A 20,878-nucleotide genomic window follows, 5' to 3' on the forward strand; every position below is an offset into this window, starting at 1 on the left:
ACGCCTCAGACAGGTCTACAACCCTGTTTTTCACCATTATCTCTTGGCGTGCAATGCTGCCACAGCAGCCAGGGATTCTGGGAAATGACATGCAAATAAGCGCACAATGTGACTTAAATATTTAGTGGTATAAATCAGAATTTACTTACCTGCTAATCTAGCAATGCACACCTCTGGAATCATTGTGCTTATGTTATAGTATCCGGGCATTGACATAACCATGCTGAGTGACCTTTCATCCAAATGTAAGCAAAACAAGTTTTGGCTGCAAATCACTTCATATATGTTTCATATTGCTTGGATTGCTCCATTAAAGTAAACAATATTATATCTGAAAGCAGTAATACTACATCCCCCCCCCCGTTTTCCCTGAATTGTGTATGTAAAGCATGTGACAATGTATAATTCTACATTCTTGCCTAAACTGGCTATCGTTTGGTGCTCCTGTTATAAATCTGTCAAAATCCTGATTGTGCAAAATGGCCGCCTACTATCTTTGTGCTGCAGTCTGTGAAATGCTGCAGCTGATATGTAACATTATATTACTAAGTGTAACATTATTGTTACAGCTTTCAGAGTAAGGCCACGTTTATAGTGAGCGCGTTACGGAGCGCCCTGTAGCTCGAAAGATTTGTGCTCATAGGGTTTGCGCGACGGGGAGGCGTGGTGGAGGCGTTTCCGTGACGTCACGTGAGCGGTTCGTCCTTATTTCCTGAACCGCGCACGTGACCCGGCCATCCCACGAAAAGACAAAATTATTTGTCTTTTGAAAAAAACAGCTATGCGGTCGCTCTTAATCGCTCGCGCGGTCGCACGCACTCTGAGCAGCCTCATAGAAAAGAGCGCTCTTGTTTGTGCTGCGTAGTGGACGGAATATACAGGACATCCCTGGATGTGCTCTATCTACGCTCTCTATCTTCAAGTACTTACAACGGATGGATTGCACGCCGCTGACGACAAGAGAGCCCCTCGGATAGTACAGGTATAGTGCCGCAGTGCCTTATTTTATTCCTGTCTATCACGGACATTGTCCCTTTATTATTATACTGGTTGGGTATCACTATGTGTTTATGGTTGTGGATGTCAAGCCGACTCCACTAGCACACTTATCCCCACCAGTTCACAATCAACTTTATTGGGGGCACTCCATCGCTTTTCGGATTAACCCATTGTGGACTTATGTATTTGGATATTCCTTTTAAGGGACTGGTCACAATTTCGGAGCATCACATATACCCTGTTCCTCGTATTATCTAATACTACAGAACTGATTTATTTTAAGAAACCATGCAGGATTTCTCATGTTGTGCTGCTTTGCCTGCCGTCTTTTCGGTGTTGAAAAGGAAAGCAAAGCCCTGCAATGCAATGGAGTAGTGACTGTACAATACACACAGCATAGGACAAATGCTAGTTGTCCACAGTTAGATATTATTCCAAATGTACTATTCAACGCTATTTCATAATACAAGGCACTTTAACTGGTGACCCGCAAAGGGCTCGATGTGGCCCTTGGATCCTCTGCCACTGCCAATTGAATACTAGATGCTTAGGCAGCTGAATGCTAATTTTCACACTAAACTCACAAGTTACGGTGATATAATGCATATGATATAGATGTTATAAGTGCTTGCAAAATGTTAAAATCGTATAAGTCTTTAAATATATGTAAAATTACATTACAATGAGCTTGTGGCCTGTCGACTGCCACAGTTTTTCTGATCCGGCCCCTTTGGAGAACTAGTTGAAGAGGCCATAGGACATTCCCTTATATTGGTCGTAGGTTATCTTCCAGCGCCAAAAGGTGTCTTATGGAATAGCACCACTTAGTGCATATGGGCCTTTGGGCTTCGGTGGAGTATTTATTTCTTTATAAAGTGTTTTACCCGGAAGTAATACATTGAGAGGTTCCTCTTGTTTTAAAGTATGTCCTGGGCACAGAATTATGCTAACAATACATGGTTACATTAAATGAACAAGGGTTATACATTATATTTAAAGACATTGCATGAACAGTTAAAGATAATAATAAATGTGTCGGAAAATTGCATTTCCAACATTAACCCCTTCGGTTAAGTCAAATGTTAATTTAATTGCATATAGTGTCAAAGTTATTTGGGGAGATGAAATACCTGACATAGGATTATACTCTGCTACTGTATGTTGTGGGTAGGAGAGGTAAATAAGCACACACATCATTTTATATATATATATATATATATATATATATATATATGTGTAAATACAACTGTATGCTCATCTGCATGTCTTAGGCAGGTCTGCAACCCCGCCTTTCACCATCATCACCCAGCACACAGCACTTCCACTGCAGCAAGGGATTCTGTGAAATGACATGCAAATGAGCACACAGTGCCACTTTTTGCTTCAAAAACCATTTTAACATGGTTCCCTATAGGCTTAAGCTTGCTGCATGGTCACAGCTTTGAGCACAGCCAAGGTTAAGGTGCATAGCCAAAAAACCCACCCACAGACAGCTTTTTCTTTTGTAGCCCGGGTGGTGAAAAAGTGATTCCACCTCAAAAACCGTGCTCGTGGTCAAGTGAGACCAGGTGCGGTCCACATGTGACAGTCTTCTCCGGAGAGTAGGCTAGTCCGGTTCCATGACGTCTTCCTCCGAAGAGTCCGACGTCCTTCTCGTTCCCTCCTAGTGCAGCAGGCGCCTCAGGAGGGTCCAAGTCTTTAGGGTTTTCAGCTTACGCCTACTAACCCACCGTAGTCTTTTCCCAAAGGAGGGGTGACCACCGACCAGCACTTAGTCTTCTCGCTCTCCGAAGAAAGAAGGGTGACTATAACCCGACACCAACAAACCGACCTTAATGGGTCTCATCAGTGTGGGGTTGATTAACTGGCTATGCAAAGAAGCTAAAGGATGGGGATTACCATACTGAGTTAAGTTATGGTGAGTAAAAAAAGTGACAAAAACCCTCCACAGCAAAGCAAATATGCAAATGTAAATACAACTGTATGCTCATCTGCATGTCTTAGGCAGGTCTGCAACCCCGCCTTTCCCCATTATCACCCAGCACACAGCACTTCCACTGCAGCATATATATATATAATTTTTTTTAAAGCTCCCACTATAGAAATGCGTATATATCCTCCTATAAAGATTTTTTTTGTTTGTTACTATATTCATGCATTTCTAACCTTTCACACTCTGGGATTCACTAAAGCTCTCATAAGGAGTATTGGACTTTGATTGGACATTATCAGTCATTGACTTGAATGGCTGATCGTACGGGATCACTTAGTGTAACACCCAACAGCACCTTATGCGTGAAGAGAAACTTTAAGTAGCCAAAATCTGCAGTGGGTCAAGTACACCGTTCTATAAACCAAGCACATGACCCGGTTTGACTATTAATAATAATAATAGCAATAGCAATTTAAAACCGCAGTTTGTTGCTGAAAAACATTTGGATCGCATCAGAAAATGATCATGCTTCACTATATAATGATGATGGGCCTCATTTTGTTTTGTGGCCTTTAATGACTGCAGAGCTGAGCTGCTCTTGGCAGTGTGGTTGCACAAGTGGCATCAGCTCTCTTTCTTTTTGCCAACAGTTTGCTGCTTTAATTCAGTGACATTGAGTTTGGTTACCAAAGAATTGCAATGAACCATTAGAAATATTGATGTATGAAATCCATCCTCTCTCTACTGATGGGAGGTTTTCTAAAGCACGCCAGTGATAATTGAGCTGGGTATTAGGCATCACTTACATGTGGCTGCCAGTTGCAGCGTGCAAGTTTCAGGGAGCACATCTTGGAAGCCTGCAGAGAACAGCATTTGTAATTCAATAAGACAGTCCCGCTTACTCAGCAATGCATCTGAACTGAGTTGCCGAGTAAGTGGCACCGCTGCTTTAATTTACTGTCTATATTAAGCAGTTATTTGCTTGAAGACTATTGCTGATATCCTATATTAAACAAACTTGGCAATACCTAATTTTACGTCGCAAATCCTATTTATGTATACATATGTAGCCTCAAATCCAGGCATCTCGATGGCAAAGTGTGTTGTTGAGTACCGTAGATGCAATGTTCCTATGTCTCTTATTCAGTAGTGTGCTTGCAATTATAACTTGTGAGAAACTTGGCGATGCCATAACTGAGTTCTACTCACAAAACGTGTGTCCATTTATTTGAAAGTCAAAAGTGTGAATAGAGTAGCCAGCTAGGAATATTTGTAAAGCCTTTTGACAGTTTAAGTTCTAACACTGTTTCAATAGTATTTGTAATTATTTTCCCCAGAGTATAAACATTAGGTATCGTTGCTTTAAAACACCAGCTATATCTGTGTGTGTGTGTGTGTGTGTGTGTGTGTGTGTGTGTGTGTGTGTGTGTGTGTGTGTGTGTGCGCGCGCGTTTGTGCGTCTGTGTCCAATCCTCTAGTTTAGTTCAGAAGTTCCAAACTCCAGTTCCCAAGGACCCTTAGCAGTGTATGTTTTAAGGATACCCCTGCTTGAGCACAGGTGGTTTAGTCAAAATGATTGGGCTACCTGTGCTAATGAGAGGATAGCCCTAAAACCTGCACTGTTCGTAGTCCTTGAGAACCTCTGCATCTAGTTGGCTCACTCACCTCATCACACTAAAGATGAGCACTAACGCCCCCCAAAACCATCACACTACACCCCAATTGCGCTTCCACCACCAGAATTAATTTAAGGGTTTACACCTCAGGAGTCCTTTGTCCCGCTTATGCAAAACGAGTCTGAAAATGGGTCACTGTCTTAAAAAAAAAATACTAGGCTCAATTAGAGCTCAATGACCAGTACTTATTACATTTTAGATTTAATATTTATTACAAACATAACATAGTGCTTGTTTCAGAAAAGAAAGATTAAAAAACCATACAATGTATAAATGCAGACAGTTTTCCATAAAAGGAATACAAACTCTAAACATAATACCAACGAGTACTGCTAGGCTCATCAAGAGGTCACGAAGATAAGAAATATGAAGGTTTATGTGTTACCAATATTACACCTCTCTGGATGAATTCGGATTTAGGGATTCACAAACCCCGCTTTTTAAACCCCAAACTTTCTCTCTGTGACAAGAAACAAACATAAGAGCCAACCTTCTGTGGGCGTCTCATCTCCCACTGATCACTTTTTGGAATCCGATCAGCAAAAAAGGAAACAGGACACTTTTATGGCTGGCGAGGAGAGAATTGTTTCATCCCAAATTAATCTGAGAGTTTTAAAATACCCCATAACTCTGTCAATACACCTGCACCATAGTAATACCGCTGTAATAGAAATGGACGGTAACCTGATACTTACTAATGTTTATATAATCACGGTATTACGGTGTGCCAGCTGCTTCTCTGCTCACATGCTTTCTGACAGTCACACACTCCCAGTGTCCATCCCTTATGACCGCTGCTGCTGCTGTATGGTGCGGAGCATGAAGCTCTGTGACAATGCTACAGCATGGGAAAGGCTCTCGGTGGAATAATCCTGCTAGTAATCCCAATCCCGCTCTCTTAACCCCTTCCCCATGACACTTCTAACACCTTCCTCCCCCCATGTGCCTCTCAACCCACTCCACCCTCCGATGTGCCTCTCAACTCCCTCCACCCCATGTGCCTTTTAATCCCTTCCAGTCCCCCCATGTGCCCCTTGACACCATCTTCTCCCCCATGTGCCCCATGACACCCTCAACCCCATCTTGTGGAGAAAGAGTGGCTCAGTGTGGAGAAGGAGTGGCTCAGTGAGTAAAGACACTGAGTTTGAAGCAGAGGAACCTGGTTCAATTCCCAGTGTTGTCTCCTTGGGACCTTGGGCAAGTCACTTTATCTCCCTGTGCCTCAGGCACCAAAAACATAGATTGTAAGCTCCACAAGGGGACCTGTGCCTGCAAAATGTATCTGTAAAGCGCTACGTAAAATTAGCAGCGCTATACAAGAACATGCTATTATTATTATCTTCCCCAATGTACCCATTGACTCTTTTTCCCCGCCATGTGCCTGTTGACTCCCTCCTCAGCCCCATGCCCCTTGACTCTCTATCTTCCGCCCATGCCCCTTGACCTTATCCGTGCCCCCAACCCTCTTAATTCCCACCTTCCACATGCCTAGTAACTGGTCCATCCCCTATGCACCTTAATTGTGTTCAGAAGAGTTGTGCATGGAGAAGAAGAATGGGCTTTACTATGGTGTGCATTAATGTATTCTAAAATACATTTAATTTAAAAATGTATTTGTAAAATAAATATATACTAAAACGTATTTGCTTTTTACATTTATTAAGATAAATGCATTTTTACGAGAATTATATTTCACAATAAATGACTTGACAGTTTTTGATGACTCTTATTAAAAGTTATTTTAAGTTTATTACCATTGCTATTAGAATTGTTCAGTTAGGTGTCTCTCTCTTGGTGTTTCATTCATCCTAGCCAATATTGAGTGCTCTCATTATAGGGGTTTCTTTTTTCTTCGTTCAACAGTTTTTGATGACGTTAGTTTTTTTTGTTTTCTATTGGATATGTATAACGATAAATTGCTTAATATCGTTATCATGGAAAGTTTTTTTTGTTATCGCCCAACCCTAACTCTGTCCCTGTAACCATTAGATTATGGATACCCGCGTCCTTGTGTTCCGATGATTCTGATGCATGCATGGACACCCCTTTTTGATAGTCCCACAGTTTATCTTGAAGCTAATTATCGGACATTTACAACACATATAGTTACACACGAGTACTTCTGCCCATTACAGATTTATACTTTAAATTATTATGGATTGAGATATGAATTGTCGCTGAATGCTAATCTGTACTGATCTTGAATGGAGTCACCCTTCTGTCACCTTCTGCATCTGGTGGTCAGGGATTGTCTCAGGACTTTACGATGCCCATTAAGGTTTACCATGACAGATAAGATCATTGTTGCCAACTGTCACGGTATCTCAATGTTAGCATGGTTTTATTGTTTCATGGTTTTATTGCCCTCAGACAGGGATGCGCAAACTGGGGAGTGCAAGATTTTCGGGGGTGGGGGGGGGGGGGTGGGGGGAGGGGCGTGACGGTTACAGAGGCCCTGCGCTTCCCTGAAGGCATTTAAATGAAATGTCAGGGATCGCGTAAGGCCTCTGTAACTTTACTTACCTTAACAGTGATGCTTCGCCATGGCAACCCGGCATGAAATTATGCAGTGAGGTCACGTGACGATGCAGCATCAATTGACGTCTGAGCCGAGCAGGGGGGGGGAGCAGGCTGGGGGGCATAGGGAGAAGAGTTTGCGCACCCCTGCCCTAAGCCATAGCCCCATTACAATTCATGTTACAACCACAAGAGACAGATACATTGTTCTTTTAAAAAGAAAGTTAACCCTTTGGTTGCTGAATTGCTCCCATTCTTTAACCCTTGCATGGCTTTATCATGACAATAAACATGTATGGGAACTAGGAGTCCCCAGAGGTGCAATACATAATGTTTAGCTCCAGAAACACCCAAGTTCAAGATACCGACCGTTAAAGGCACTCCTGGATTTTAAATCACCAGCGTCACGCTGCACACATGACACGAGAGATTAGCACCGCCATTTTGTTTCCCCTGAAGGGGATTGCAACATGCTACTTTAACCAGTAAATATCCAGGAACCAGAGTCCTAGGAGCCGAAAAAACGAATTCCGCTGCGGGAACCCCACTGGTTCCCATCCGGGTAATTAAAAGAACAGTAAGGAGGAGGAGGGGGGGGGGGGCAGTTAAAAATAAATAAATAAATAAATAAACGAGCCTGGGGAACGGCTTGGTCAACCATACTGTCTTTCTGTCAGAAACCACTTCCTGTGGAGCCCCAGGCTATGATGTAGGTGTGATTCTCCACGTTTAGGAAATAGCACTATTTTTGTTTTAAAAAAATCTGAATATATTACTTTACTTCACAAAAAAGAAACAAAAGTATGATTTTTAACACTTTGTTAGATTACTAAAACCAAACAAGCAATATAATTGATGGGGAAGCAGGACTTTAATAAGAATTTCCCCATGTTGCTGCCTCTGAGAAAGGCTTAATGTAGTATACAAATAATGTTATATATAGCACTGGACATGAATCCTTACCCCCAAGTTGCTTAGAATTTTATGTTGGTGCCCGGGGCATAGAGAGATAAATTGACTTGCTTAAGGTCATAAGGGATTCAAAATAGTTTAATCTACTATACTTCAGTGGTTCCCAAACTTTTTACACCCCCTGCTGGAAAATATTTGTTCCACAAACCCTTATCTCATAAATCTTATTGCCTACTCATCAGACTATTGCAACAAAACAAACAAAAAAAAACAGTTTGACCCGATACCAGACAGTACAGTGTGCTGAGCTTGTGGGGGGAACACACAGTTATTAAAGCCCCAAACTGCACCCAATGTGTGCAGACAGCATGGGTGGTATAGCCAAGGCCGCCAACAGGGAGGGAGGAACGGAACACGTGTCCCGGGCCAGGTGGCTGTGGGGGGAGAGGGGGGCCAATCCGGCGCTGGAAGTTGGGCCAGGCTATAGTTCGAATCCAACTTCTGCATCCGGCTGCTGGGCTTCTTGTTGCCCCCAGCTCTCCCCAGCTGCTACGGGCCTGCTTCTCCCATGCTGCTGCGGGTCTCCCTCATACTCCGCGCCAGGCCTCTTTCCCCCCTCCATCCCCGCTGGCCGGGCCCAACTTCCAGCGCCGACCGGGTCCCCCGCAGCCACGGCATGAGAGAGAGGCCCAGCGCATCAGAGTGAGGGAGGCCCGCAGCAGCTGGGGAGAGCCAGGGCCCAGCAGCCTGAGAGCATCCCCAAGGTAAGGGTAAGTATGTATTTGTGGGGGATAGTGTAAGTTTGTATGTGTGGGGATAGTGTAAGTTTGTATGTGTGGGGGTAGTGTAAGTTTATATTTGGGGTGGGGGGTATTGTTGTATGTATTTGGGTGATAGTGTATGTTTTAAGTCGGGGTATTGTGGGGGGAATTGCAGGGGTATTGACGGGGATTGTGTGTGTGGCCAATGAATGAGTATGTGGGAGGAGGGAATGAGTGTGAGGAGGGGGGATTGAGGGGGAGGGGGGAGAATGAGAGGTGTGAGAGTGAGGAAGAGGGGAGTAAGAGGGAAAAGGGGGGAATAGAGGATGGGGCTTGCTAGGAGGTATGAAAGGGGGGGGGGGCTCACAAGACTGCTGACACAGAGAGGGTCACCTGGGGGGGAGGGGGGAGGCAGGGGCCCAGTCAAAACTCTAGCCCTGAGGCCCAGGAAATCTGTCGGTGGCTGGCCCTCACAATGCCTTGCCACTGTAGATGCAAAGCATTGTGCAGAGTAACTTCGGAAACTTCTGCTGTACTTGACTGCTTTAAAAACCCACGATAAGGTGCAGATTGGGCCTTGTTCAGTGAGCAGTCCTCTCACTAGCTCAGGAACCCACTATACTGACTGGGAACCGCCATTGCATATTTTTTTGGAGAACGTACTGTTAGGAATCACTGTACTATTATCTATGTATTGTTCTAAAGCACTTTCAATTTACACCGACATTATTTGGTATGTTTGCATACATAGGAAGTTGCTTCCCATGGAGAATACAATCTATTTTTGGATAGAGAATGAGATAGGAATTGCCCAAGGTTACAACAGTTTAAAAAAAGATCTTCCTCACTTCACATGGTGTGCTTTTTGTTCTAGGCACTGAATAGAATAGAATGAATAGAATACTATCTGTTTATTTGCAGGGGAAGAAATGTGAATCTCAGATATACTAGAGTATTGTGTCACTGCAGATCTTGATATGGAGAAACCATTTCCAATATTGGCTTCGTTTTAAAAGTATTTATTTGTATTTTATTTATGAAAATGTTTTACCAGGAAGTAATACATTGAGAGTTACCGATTCGTTTTCAAGTATGTCCTGGGCATAGAGTTATGATGACAAATACATAGAACCATGAAGTGAGTAGGGTTATACATTGTGATAGACATCTGGTAATTAGGGCTTTGATAGTCCTCAAACAAAGCCCATTTTGTCATGTATGTTTATTGAACAAAAGCAAGTCAGTGAGGGAGTTGTTGATGGACCAAATGCACAAAACATTCAATAACTACTTAAAATGTTTGCTCACAATACGTTGATTTATTTAACATATAATAATAATAATAATAATAATAGCATGTTCTTGTATAGCGCTGCTAGTTTTACGTAGCGCTTTACAGAGACATTTTGCAGGCACAGTCCTTGCCCCGTGGAGCTTACAATCTATGTTTTTGGTGCCTGAGGCACAGGGAGATAAAGTGACTTGCCCAAGGTCATCAGGAGCCGACACTGGGAATTGAACCAGGTTCCCCTGCTTCAAACCCAGTGACAGAGTCAGATTGTTGAGCCACTCCTTCTCCCTATAACATATCTATTTTGCTTAGTGAATGTTACAATGTATAATAAATTATATGTAGGTGTAGTAATGATTACCAACCTTGATGTACTATCAGTCTTCTGTACATAGAGACTGCTAATATCATATTGTAGCAAAGATTCCAGTAGTCGGATACACAGAACAAGCCCTTTGTTAACCTCCTACCGCCCACCAGATATCTTAAATGAACAGTAAACTGTGTGAGACGATACACTTATTAGTAACATAACATGTTGGACGTAGTGTTCCCTTAGCTACAGTTCATTTTCATGCTGAAATCTGATTTCTGCTGGCAGATCCATATAAAATGATGCTTTGCATGCTGATTTCATTAATTAGTCACACACCGGAAGAATAGCCCTCCTGCTCGTTAAGGCCGCGCTATCATATTGCAAACAATGACCTCAGATTCCGTAAACATCAACACAATGCAACATTTCTGCTGTAATCTGGGTACGTAGGGAAAATATGACATTTTCCTTATTATTTATTTATCACAGCCTGAAATTTTTTTTTCTCCGTTTTTCTGCCCCGAGCTTTTACTTTTTGTAGGTCAATGGCGGCATCACTTTCACTTATTGATGGCAAAACGGATGATGACCTACACGGAGGCGCATAGAGCAGGCACATTTTAAGTAGCTGCAAAACAAATATTTACAATATACAGTATAAAGTAGGTGGCATAAAGATCTAAAAAAAATAAAATGGGGTTGCTACCTACATATTTGCTTCTATAATGATCTGTAGATTTTTCATACATTATGGATTCTTTGACTCTTTCAGTGCTAGAAGGTCTTCCATATTGGGGTGGTGATCACGTGGCTCTGGGCAGGCCCCCAGTCATTTGAATGTAAGTTCAGGGGGCTCCACTTCTGTGTTGATCGCTTCCCCCTAGAAAATGGGTATTTATAGCTTGACATGCCCTGTACGTCATGAGGCCCCGAGAGTGGGAGCCCTCATGACGTTCAGGGCACGTCAAGGGGCACTCTAAAGGTTCAAGATAGCAACAAGAGAGTTCGTTGTACATGCAAAAATGTTTCAAAATGTAAACCTCCTAGGTTTCTTCTTTGTGGACTGCGTACACTATTTCCCAGGGCTGCCATCGATGGGGCATAGCCAGCACAACTGTCCCGGCCCGACATCTACACGGGTAAGTATTTTAGGAACCAGGGAATCCCCAGAATTTAAAGTAACACGGTTGAGCTGCGGGAGACCCTCTGGCTCGAATTCTGCAAATAAAATAAATTACACTAAATAAAAAAAATGTAAAAAAAAAAAAGGAAAGGCGGGATTGCATCTGGGTTATGAATCAGTGTGGCTTTGGTGCAGTTCTGAGGCAAAAAAAGCACCCGTTTTATCAAATAAAAAGAACTATATTTTTGTATTATTTATGGTTTTTCTTTCTTAAATAATGTTCCTTTTTTTTTTTGTCTCACAATTAAATAAAGTTGGTACATGGATCCCTCTATATGGTTCCAATTTGATGAGATTTTGAACACACCGTAAGCATTGCCGCCCCGTTATGTTTTTAATCTTGACTCTGCCGCCTGTTACTGTTTCTTTATTTCACTTCCGAAATGACACGTGTATTTTGTATGTTGTTATGTGGTAAACTGTGAAATGGGAGTCGGGCCATTGACATACTCACTACTTAAGACTATCCCTTTAGGCTCTGTTTATTCTCATGAAGTTAAGAAAAGCTGACACCGTTATTCAGTGTGCTTGTCACTTGTCCTGATTGCTTCACCGCTTCCAATTCTTCTTTATTTCTTCTTACTTTTTTTTTTTTTTTTAACCTTCCTGTCATTTCCTCAGCCAGACAGATTGGTTCGTTCACTACAGCAAACACTGCTAGAGAGAGAGCCCAGAACCATAAGCTCCGGTAATTCAGGGCGCATAACGTCTGTTGCCTAAAACAGGAACGATCGCTTTCCCTGAGGTCACCAAATATCCACAAAGCTAATCAAATGCAAAGACAATGGCCCAAATACATCTCATTAGCATAGGCTTAACGTCACATTAAGATGGCACCACATCTCCCTCTTTTTGGCTCTCTTCCTCTCCTAAAAAGGCCACATTTCAGTGTCTGGATGGGAGTAACGCCACCTTTAGGTATGACCTAACTAAAGTCCGGGATGGATCTTTTTTAGAGAGGAGCTGTTAAAGCAGCAAAACATGTGAAATCTTGTACTTTTTTAAAATGTATTAATTTTTTTTTAAATAAATAAGTTCTGTAGTATTAGATAATACTCAAATTTAAAAAAAATCTCTTATTATTGAACTCTTAATGCCATTTTGAATGCGTTTTAAAGCATCCTTTGATTTCTATAGCAAGTTTAAAGCTGCAGTTCAGTCAATATCCAGCATGTGTGTTTTTTTTAATAAATCAGTTCTGTAGTAAGAAAAAATACTTTTAGCATTTTCTGTTTTTAAAAAAACAACTTTGAAAGACCAATTTTCTTGTATTCTATTTTAACAGCCATTTGCTAAGGCACTGCCCCTTCATGTCCTGTCACAAGCTCTGGCACACCCCTTTGTCAGCCCTGCCCTCCCTCTAGCACATGTCAGTGCAGGAGTGCTCATGAATATTCATGAGCTTCCACTGACTGACAGAAGCAGAAGAAAAACAGATCCCTTCACTAATTATGTCACCAAATTTCGCCTATCAATACATGGAGAACGAATTGACCTGCAGCTATACAGTTCTTTAGGTAATTAGAGATTGTACACATAAAACTATTGAAGTAAAAAAATAAATAAATAATAAAAAAAGACTGAACTGCAGCTTTAACCCACCTCCCCAGCAGTGCAAGATCTTTGCAACACTTTCCGGTGTGTGATCATTTGTTGCCAATGCAGTTTGAGCTGTGAACTGTAACGAGATAATGTTACCTTAGAGATGTAAGGATACATTGTAGCGGCTGAGTTACACTGATGAAAGCAGCCATTATGTTAATCGTGCATTCACATAACGGGAGCACCAATCGATTGCCAGCTTAGGTAAGAATGTAGAATTGTACATTTTCACATGGTTTACATATACAAATAAGGGGAAAAAAGGGGGAATGTTGTATTGCTGCTTTAAGGGGAATGCATCTTTTGCATCTCTTTGTCACTAACGTTTGTTATAGTAAATGTTTATTATTGATTATTGATATTTGAGGGTGCACGTTGGGTTAACATCCCGCTAAGTCACTTGATGGAGCTTTGTGGACATGACCCTAGGTGTGTCCTGAATGATTTAAAATGTTCTTTTTTTTATGTAGGAAATCTCAAGGACAAATGTAACTACCAACTCTAGAAAAAAAAAAAAAAGCATCTCTATACCCTTTCGAACCTCCCCTTGTTCCCAAGCTACAATAAAAAATAAATACAAATATTTGTGGCATTGACAGCACAATATGCAGCATTGCATGTGGAATTTTTCAGGCTTACAATTCATTTGTTTGTGCCCTAGGCACAAGGAGGAAAAAAAATAAATGAAGCCACAAGAAATTTATGCGAGCTATTGAACTGACTACAAGGCAATAAATAGTAACACGGAATAGCTCAATAAATACATGTAGCCATGGATTTAAAGGTGCCCCTTCTACAGAGAATATACATTCCGACTGGTGGAGATGGAGATCCGAGGCAGCAAGAGGCGGTGGGGATCACACATATGGGTTTATTTACCTTCCATTTGCAAAGCGGTAGCAAAACAGGCACAAAAATGCACCAATTTTAACAAAGAAATGTATGTAATTTCCGTCCGTTGCACCAATTTTATGCTGAGTTGTGCAGCTGGGAGGGGGTTAGGCCTTTGGCTCAATGGAAGCCAGTATTCCCAATGATCCCAAACATGAATAGCTTTACAGATAATGCTGTGGCCTGTCAGCTACAGACTGCTACATACAGTGTGACCTTCTAGCAAAGAAAAAGTTAGCTGCAGATGGTGTATTGGGAATGAGCTTGCTAGGCGGGGGAAGATGGGATTTACACTCCAGTACTGCCATTGAAGTATCTCTGCTCTTGGTTGGATAACCTCAGCAGCTGAAAAGTTGCTGGTGTGTTTACAGCACATTTCTGTCATTGCTGCTTCCTGTCAGAGCACTGCAGGAAGAAGTGTGTTTCCTAAATTAGAACTGTAAGGTCACAAGGAAAGCAACTTGTACTGTAACCAACTGAGGCAGGGGGGTGGGGGCGGGGGTGGAAGCTTTCGAGACTTCACCCAATGTGATTTTATAGCCATGGTTGCTAATGCTTTTTCTTTCTATCAAGCTGGATTTTTGTTGAATGTGCTCGTCACTTATTTTTTGGATTAAAAAACGGATATTATTGTTGTATTTAAATATAGCACATTTGCAATGTAAAGCTGAGCCGTGCTGACGCTCATGCTCTCCTTTTTTGTGTCCTTGCATGAACGCCAGCGAGAGCGCTTGGGAGGCGAGGCGAGGCTAGCGCGCCATGTCACGGCGCCGACGTCACTGAGGTGCCATTGGCTGTTACCGGTGACGTGACCGGCCCTCTGCTTCACTCAGCGCTCAAACTAAAATCTGACTGTCGGGTTAAAGTTAGCACGCTTCCGCACGCCTGCGTAAGCGTGCGCGAGCCCCTGCTAAAGCCGTTCTCATTGCGGCTGCAGGGGCTCACTGACAAGCGTGAGCGCGGCTAAGCGCTGACCATGCCCGCGGCCTTAGACTTCAGAAGCATTCATGTTACCTTGGTAGTAGATTATTGATACCACTGGGCTCATTCAAGGATTATTATTATTGTTATTACCCAGTTGCGAATGAACAGTTATTTGCATTTCCATGTTAAGCAGTAGTCTGCGCCGATCGCCATTTTTCTTGCATGCATTTTGACACTTGAAGCAATCTCTTCGTGTCTTTCCAAAGCTGTTTTTATTTTGTTTTAAAATCAAATGCTTTGTTCAGAAGATATAAGCATTTAAAATATTAAGTGTCTGGGGGGTTACAATGGAGTTGTCCCCAAAACACAGAGCAATCTAAATGGTAACCCCAAACCTAGAGATTAGGAAAATCCTGTTTTGTTGCCCTAACAAAAATATATATATTTTTTAGAAGAGCAGGTGGAAAATACTAACGTTATGAGTTAACGAAGTGGTTCCCAAACTGTGCGCCGTGGCGCCCTGGTGCGCCGTGGCTTGGCTAGAGGGGCGCCGCGATCAGGGCCGCCAGCAGCAGGGAACAAGGGCCAGTAAATATTTTTTTTTTTTAAAAACGCTGAACCCGGCGCCGGGTCTCCCTGTTGTCAGCGCCGGAAGTAGGTTGGGTTAGCTTCCGGCGCGAGAGGGAGGCCCGGCGCACGCAGGAGTAGCAGCACCGGGAGACAGATGTCTCCCAGAAGCACTAACACCCCCTCCCCCCCCCGGCCAAAACCGCCACCCCCCTGGCAGCATCGGTGCACCATCATCCCTCCCCCCCGCAGCACACCGCCCCCCCCCCGCAGCACACCGGCCCTCCCCCAACGTGGCACAGGCCCCCGCAACACTGACCCCCCCACGCAGCCGCCGTCCCATGCAGCACTGGGCCGTCCCGCCACTCCCCCCCCCCCACAGTATTACCTACCCCCAGCATCGGCTTGAAATGGGGGGGGGCGGTGGGCAATACGGCTGACACGGGGGGGGGGGGGCGGCCCTGCTTAAAATGTTTGTCCCGGGCCCCACGATTTCTGTTGGCGGCCCTGGGACAGATGGTACTGGCGTCCCGGGCCCTGTGAGTTAGGGGGTACGGCCGTGCCCCTCGATAAATCCCGTCACCCGGTCACCACGGGGTGACAGGATTTAGCGTGCTTGCGATGTGCCAGGCAGCGCGTGCGTCTCTGCAAAAGAAGAAAAAAAAAACCTCCCCCTCTCCTGATTGGCTGGCCCGTGTTTGCTTGCTGCCAGGATTTTTTTTTGGCCCGCAGCAAGCTCTATACGAGCTTCCAAAGCGAGGCCCGCCCCTTCCTGCATGGAGCACGTGGCGAGTACTGCTCCATGCCTTCCTTGCTTCCCCCTTGCCCCCCTGCTCCGATTCCCCCCCCCTGCTCTGATCCCCCCCCCCCTGCTCCGATTTCCCCCCCCGCTCCAATTTCTCCTCCCCCCCTCTGCCCGTTTCGATTCCCCCCCCCCTTTCGTTCCGATTTCCACCCCTGGCTCCGATTCACCCTTCTTTCTGTATGTGAGAGTGTCTGTTGGGTGTCTGAGAGGGTTGGTGTCTGAGAGTGGGTGTCTGAGAGAGTGGGAGTGTGAGAGAGTGGGAGTGGGTGAGAGAGTGGGAGTGGGTGAGAGAGTGGGAGTGGGTGAGAGAATGGGAGTGGGTGAGAGAGTGAGAGTGGGTGAGAGAGTGAGAGTGGGTGAGAGAGTGAGAGTGGGTGAGAGAGTGAGAGTGGGTGAGAGAGTGAAAGTGGATGAGAGAGTGAGAGTGGATGAGAGAGTGAGAGTGGATGAGAGAGTGAGAGTGGATGAGAGAGTGGGTGAGAGAGTGAGAGTGGGTGAGAAAGTGAGAGTGGATGAGAGAGTGAGCGTGGATGAGAGAGTGAGCGTGGATGAGAGAGAGTGGATGAGAGAGTGAGAGTGGGTGAGAGAGTGAGAGTGGGTGAGAGAGTGAGAGTGGGTGAGAGAGTGAGAGTGGGTGAGAGAGTGAGAGTGGATGAGAGAGTGAGAGTGGATGAGAGAGTGAGAGTGGATGAGAGAGTGGGTGAGAGAGTGAGAGTGGGTGAGAGAGTGAGAGTGGGTGAGAGTGAGAGTGGATAAGAGAGTGAGAGTGGATGAGAGAGTGAGAGTGGGTGAGAGAGTGAGAGGGGGTGAGAGAGTGAGAGGGGGTGTCTGAGAGGGGGTGTCTGAGAGTGGTTGAGAGGGGGTGTCTGAGAGTGGGTGAGAAGGGGTGTCTGAGAGTGGGTGAGAGGGGGTGTCTGAGAGGGGGTGTCTGAGAGTGGGTGAGAGGGGGTGTCTGAGATGGGGTGAGAGGGGGTATATGAGAGGGGGTGAGAGGGGGTGTCTGAGAGTGGGTGAGAGGGGTGTTTGAGAGTGGGTGAGAGGGGGTGTCTGAGAGTGGGTGAGAGGGGGTGGGTGAGAGGGGGTGTCTGAGAGTGGGTGTCTGAGAGTGTGTGAGAGGGGGGGTGTGAGAGGGGGTGTCCGAGAGGGGTGTCTGAGAGGGGGTGGGAGGGGGTGTCTGAGAGTGGGTGAGAGGGGGTGTCTGAGAGGGGGTGAGAGGGGGTGTCTGACAGTGGGTGAGAGGGGGTGTCTGAGAGTGGGTGAGAGGGGGTGTCTGAGAGTAGGTGAGAGGGGGTGTCTGAGAGGGGGTGTCAGAGTGGGTGAGAGGGGGTGTCAGAGAGTGGGTGAGAGGGGGTGTCAGAGAGTGGGTGAGAGGGGGTGTCAGAGAGGGGGTGAGAGGGGGTGTCTGAGAGTGGGTGAGAGGGGGTGTCTGAGAGTGGGTGAGAGGGGGTGTCAGAGAGGGGGTGTCAGAGAGGGTGAGAGGGGGTGTCAGAGAGAGTGAGAGAGGGGGTGTCTGAGAGAGGGGGTGTCTGAGAGAGGGGGTGTGTGTGTGTGTGTCTTAGAGAGTGAGAGAGTGTGTGTCTGAGAGAGACACCAACTGCGCAATTTTGTTTTCACTTTGTGCGCCGCGGAAAAATCCTGATCGCTTTGGGGAGCCTTGAACCGAAAAAGTCTGGGAACCACTGAGTTAACCTCAAATACCCTTCTGGGATGGATTGCTGCTTTAAATATTGATTAAACGTATATCGGCAATTCATTATATCCTTACACTTCGGTGGACAGTCTGCCACACCCAGCGAAGGATTACTGTATTTTGGTCGCATGGACATTTAGAGATTTCTATTGTCGGAGCACAGCACAAGGTTTCGGATAGACTTGTCCGGCAGGTGAAACTATACACCTGTATTTTTAGTGGCAGAGCAAAGCACATTCTGGCGAGACAATAAAAATCACTAAGATGTCCTTGTAACTCTAGTAATCCTTCTGTGTGTGACAGACAACACTCCACGTCTAATTCCGTACATGAAACAGATTCTCATTCCTTGTGCACCAGCGTTGGGCAGCCATGTTGCCAACTGTGCCTCACCGCCACCATTTTGTTTCCAAAGCTTGGAGAAAGGCAAAATATTCAGCAAAAATGTCAACATGTGCAAAGAAAAACGTCCGGCGCATTGTCTGCATAATGTCTGCATTAGCCACGGGCAAAAAAGGCAACGCATCAGCGGGTGTAATAACGCCTGCAACATTGGCAGCTTTTTGCAAACAAAATAGCACAGATACATGCAACATATTTCTGCTAAGGACTTCTTTATCTATTCAAAAATCTATTGCCATAGCAAGTATAAAAGCACAACATACCAAGGGAGTATTGTAATCAGAATAAGTTCACCTTCGATACAGCCATGCTAGCTTAGTCCATATAAGTATATATTTTTTTACAGATTAATTATGGTTAACATTTTTCACTGTAAATATTTCCAGGATTGCTTGTTTAAAAAAAAATGGCAATATATAATATATTTTCTTTTAAAAATGCACTCAAATGTGAACCCCCCAAAATGTGTTCCTGAAAATAGAGTGCACCCCCTTTGTGGCTTTTAAAAAAAACTTATTTTGCATTCGTTTTTCGGCTTTTTTGTTTTTATAGAAATGTATAACTCTGCCAAGTAGATTGTAGGTTGGGAATCAGTGCTGCATTCATTCATTCAACAGTCCTACAGTATGTCCACTATATGGAAGCTGCTGCCCTATACAGTGGATTGTATCGTTGCAATTTGGCTTTGTGTGGTTATATTTAAAAAGGTTTTCAATTATCAAGCAAAAATAAAACAAATGATGGAAGTTGCACAACTGAGTACTTTTCACTTAGCTATATCAGGCACGGTAGGTTCAAGTTAAGTACGTATATGTGCACTTTTGAAAATGATTCTCACATTTTATATTGTGCTCATTTTTGTTTTTTAATTACAATTCATCATTTACAGCCCAGTATTACCATGAGACACATACCTTGGCCAGAAGAGGTCTAATGCCTTGGCACCACTTGTAAACATGGCCCCTATACATTTTCATGTATTTGATACAAATGGAGTCTTGTTTGGGAGGGTGTTACATGTGAAATATTTGTGACTGTAGAGCCTTTATTTGCAGTTTGTAATGCAGACTCCCCCAGGGGGGGGGCGGGAGATTTTTCTGGGGGGGGGGGGCGCGTGTGGTTGCAGAGGCCCCGCGCTCTTCCCCGAGGCATTTAATTAAATGCCGGGGCAACGCGTGAGGCCCCTGCAACACTCCACTTACCGGGATTCAGGGCTGTGTGACGTGTCGCCATGGCAATGTGGCATAAGTTTACACCGTGGGGCCATGTGACGTCACATGACCCCGCAGCATCATTTGATCCGGATACAAAGTGGGGGGTGGGCGTGAGAGCCTGGGAAGGGGAGACAGGGGGGCGCAGTTCAAAAGTTTGCGCTCCCCTGCTGTAATGCATCAGTAGACTGATGTGCACATAAACTGTAATAAATAAAAAAAAGGCATTAATTGCTCCTTTAACGGCAGGGCACCAAGTAAGTGGTAAGTAAATGCTTGTTCTTTAATGCACTGCACAAGTTTTCTGCTGCATCAATTTCCCCATTCTGACACTCCATTGTTTGGATACAGAACTTAATGCCACCTTGTACTTGGTGGATTGAATTTATACAAAGTAGAAGAAGAAAACAATGGTAATTGAAGAATGCAACCCTGCCCCTAACTGCCATCACCACTTCTTAAATCCCTCACTGAAGCAAGTAGAGGTTGACATAAAAGATGCAACATGCATTTTACTCTCTCCGCATTAATTTACTGTAATGTCATAATGTACGTTTGCTGCCCTCGATGCATATCATCTCCCCTCCAAATGATGCGTATAATACTGGAGCAGGATTAGGGTTCTTTTAAAGACTTATAGACGCACGTTGGATTGTTATTTTTTTTGCCTTTACAGTCGGGTGGTTTTGCCACACCATAGAGCCTTTTTGTGTCTAGTTTCCTTCCTATCTAACACTCATTGTGAAACATGACCTTATCTGAACCACTATTCATGCTGTGTTGTGTATTTTGGAAGACAAACACTCTTTAGTTCTCTGCTTTGTGTTCCCTTCCCTTGCATAATTCTCTGTCTAGATGTTCTGCAATTGAGTAACCAGTCGCCATGGATCAGTGTCAGGCAACACAGAGTCAATTCTAACAAGGGAGGTTTTGTTTCAATAAAAAAAAAACGTTGCCTTCCTGGACAACATATTTCGGTGCCATTTACTGGTCAGCTGAGTTACAGAGCCAAGTAAGTAATCATTTTTGGCTCCTAGAATTGCACCTGTTCCAAGTGGACCTCTCCCAAGCCTCGTAAAAAGATGGTTATGCTGAGAAATCAAATATTGTAAGATGTATGTGTATGGAACCACAAGGCTCCCAAAGTATTGAGCAGTATGATCACATACAAGATCCCCCTACCAGACACCCAGGAGAC

The 20,878-nt window shown here is 44.3% G+C and overlaps 1 protein-coding gene across 2 annotated transcripts in view; it reads left to right on the forward strand.

The window, feature by feature from the left end:
• TBL1X (transducin beta like 1 X-linked) overlaps nucleotides 1–20,878 on the forward strand; it is a 359,253-nt gene that overhangs the window by 51,796 nt on the left and 286,579 nt on the right. The window contains exon 1 of one of the 2 annotated variants that reach the window (XM_075589382.1): nucleotides 11,526–11,544. The exons of the other annotated variant lie outside the window; for it this stretch is intronic. The gene's annotated coding sequence lies outside the window, so the exon portion shown is untranslated. Of the gene's footprint in view, nucleotides 1–11,525; nucleotides 11,545–20,878 lie in introns of those variants that run through there. 2 annotated transcript variants of the gene reach the window in all.

Source organism: Ascaphus truei, chromosome 3, assembly GCF_040206685.1.
Source record: "Ascaphus truei isolate aAscTru1 chromosome 3, aAscTru1.hap1, whole genome shotgun sequence".
Classification (NCBI taxonomy): domain Eukaryota; kingdom Metazoa; phylum Chordata; class Amphibia; order Anura; family Ascaphidae; genus Ascaphus; species Ascaphus truei.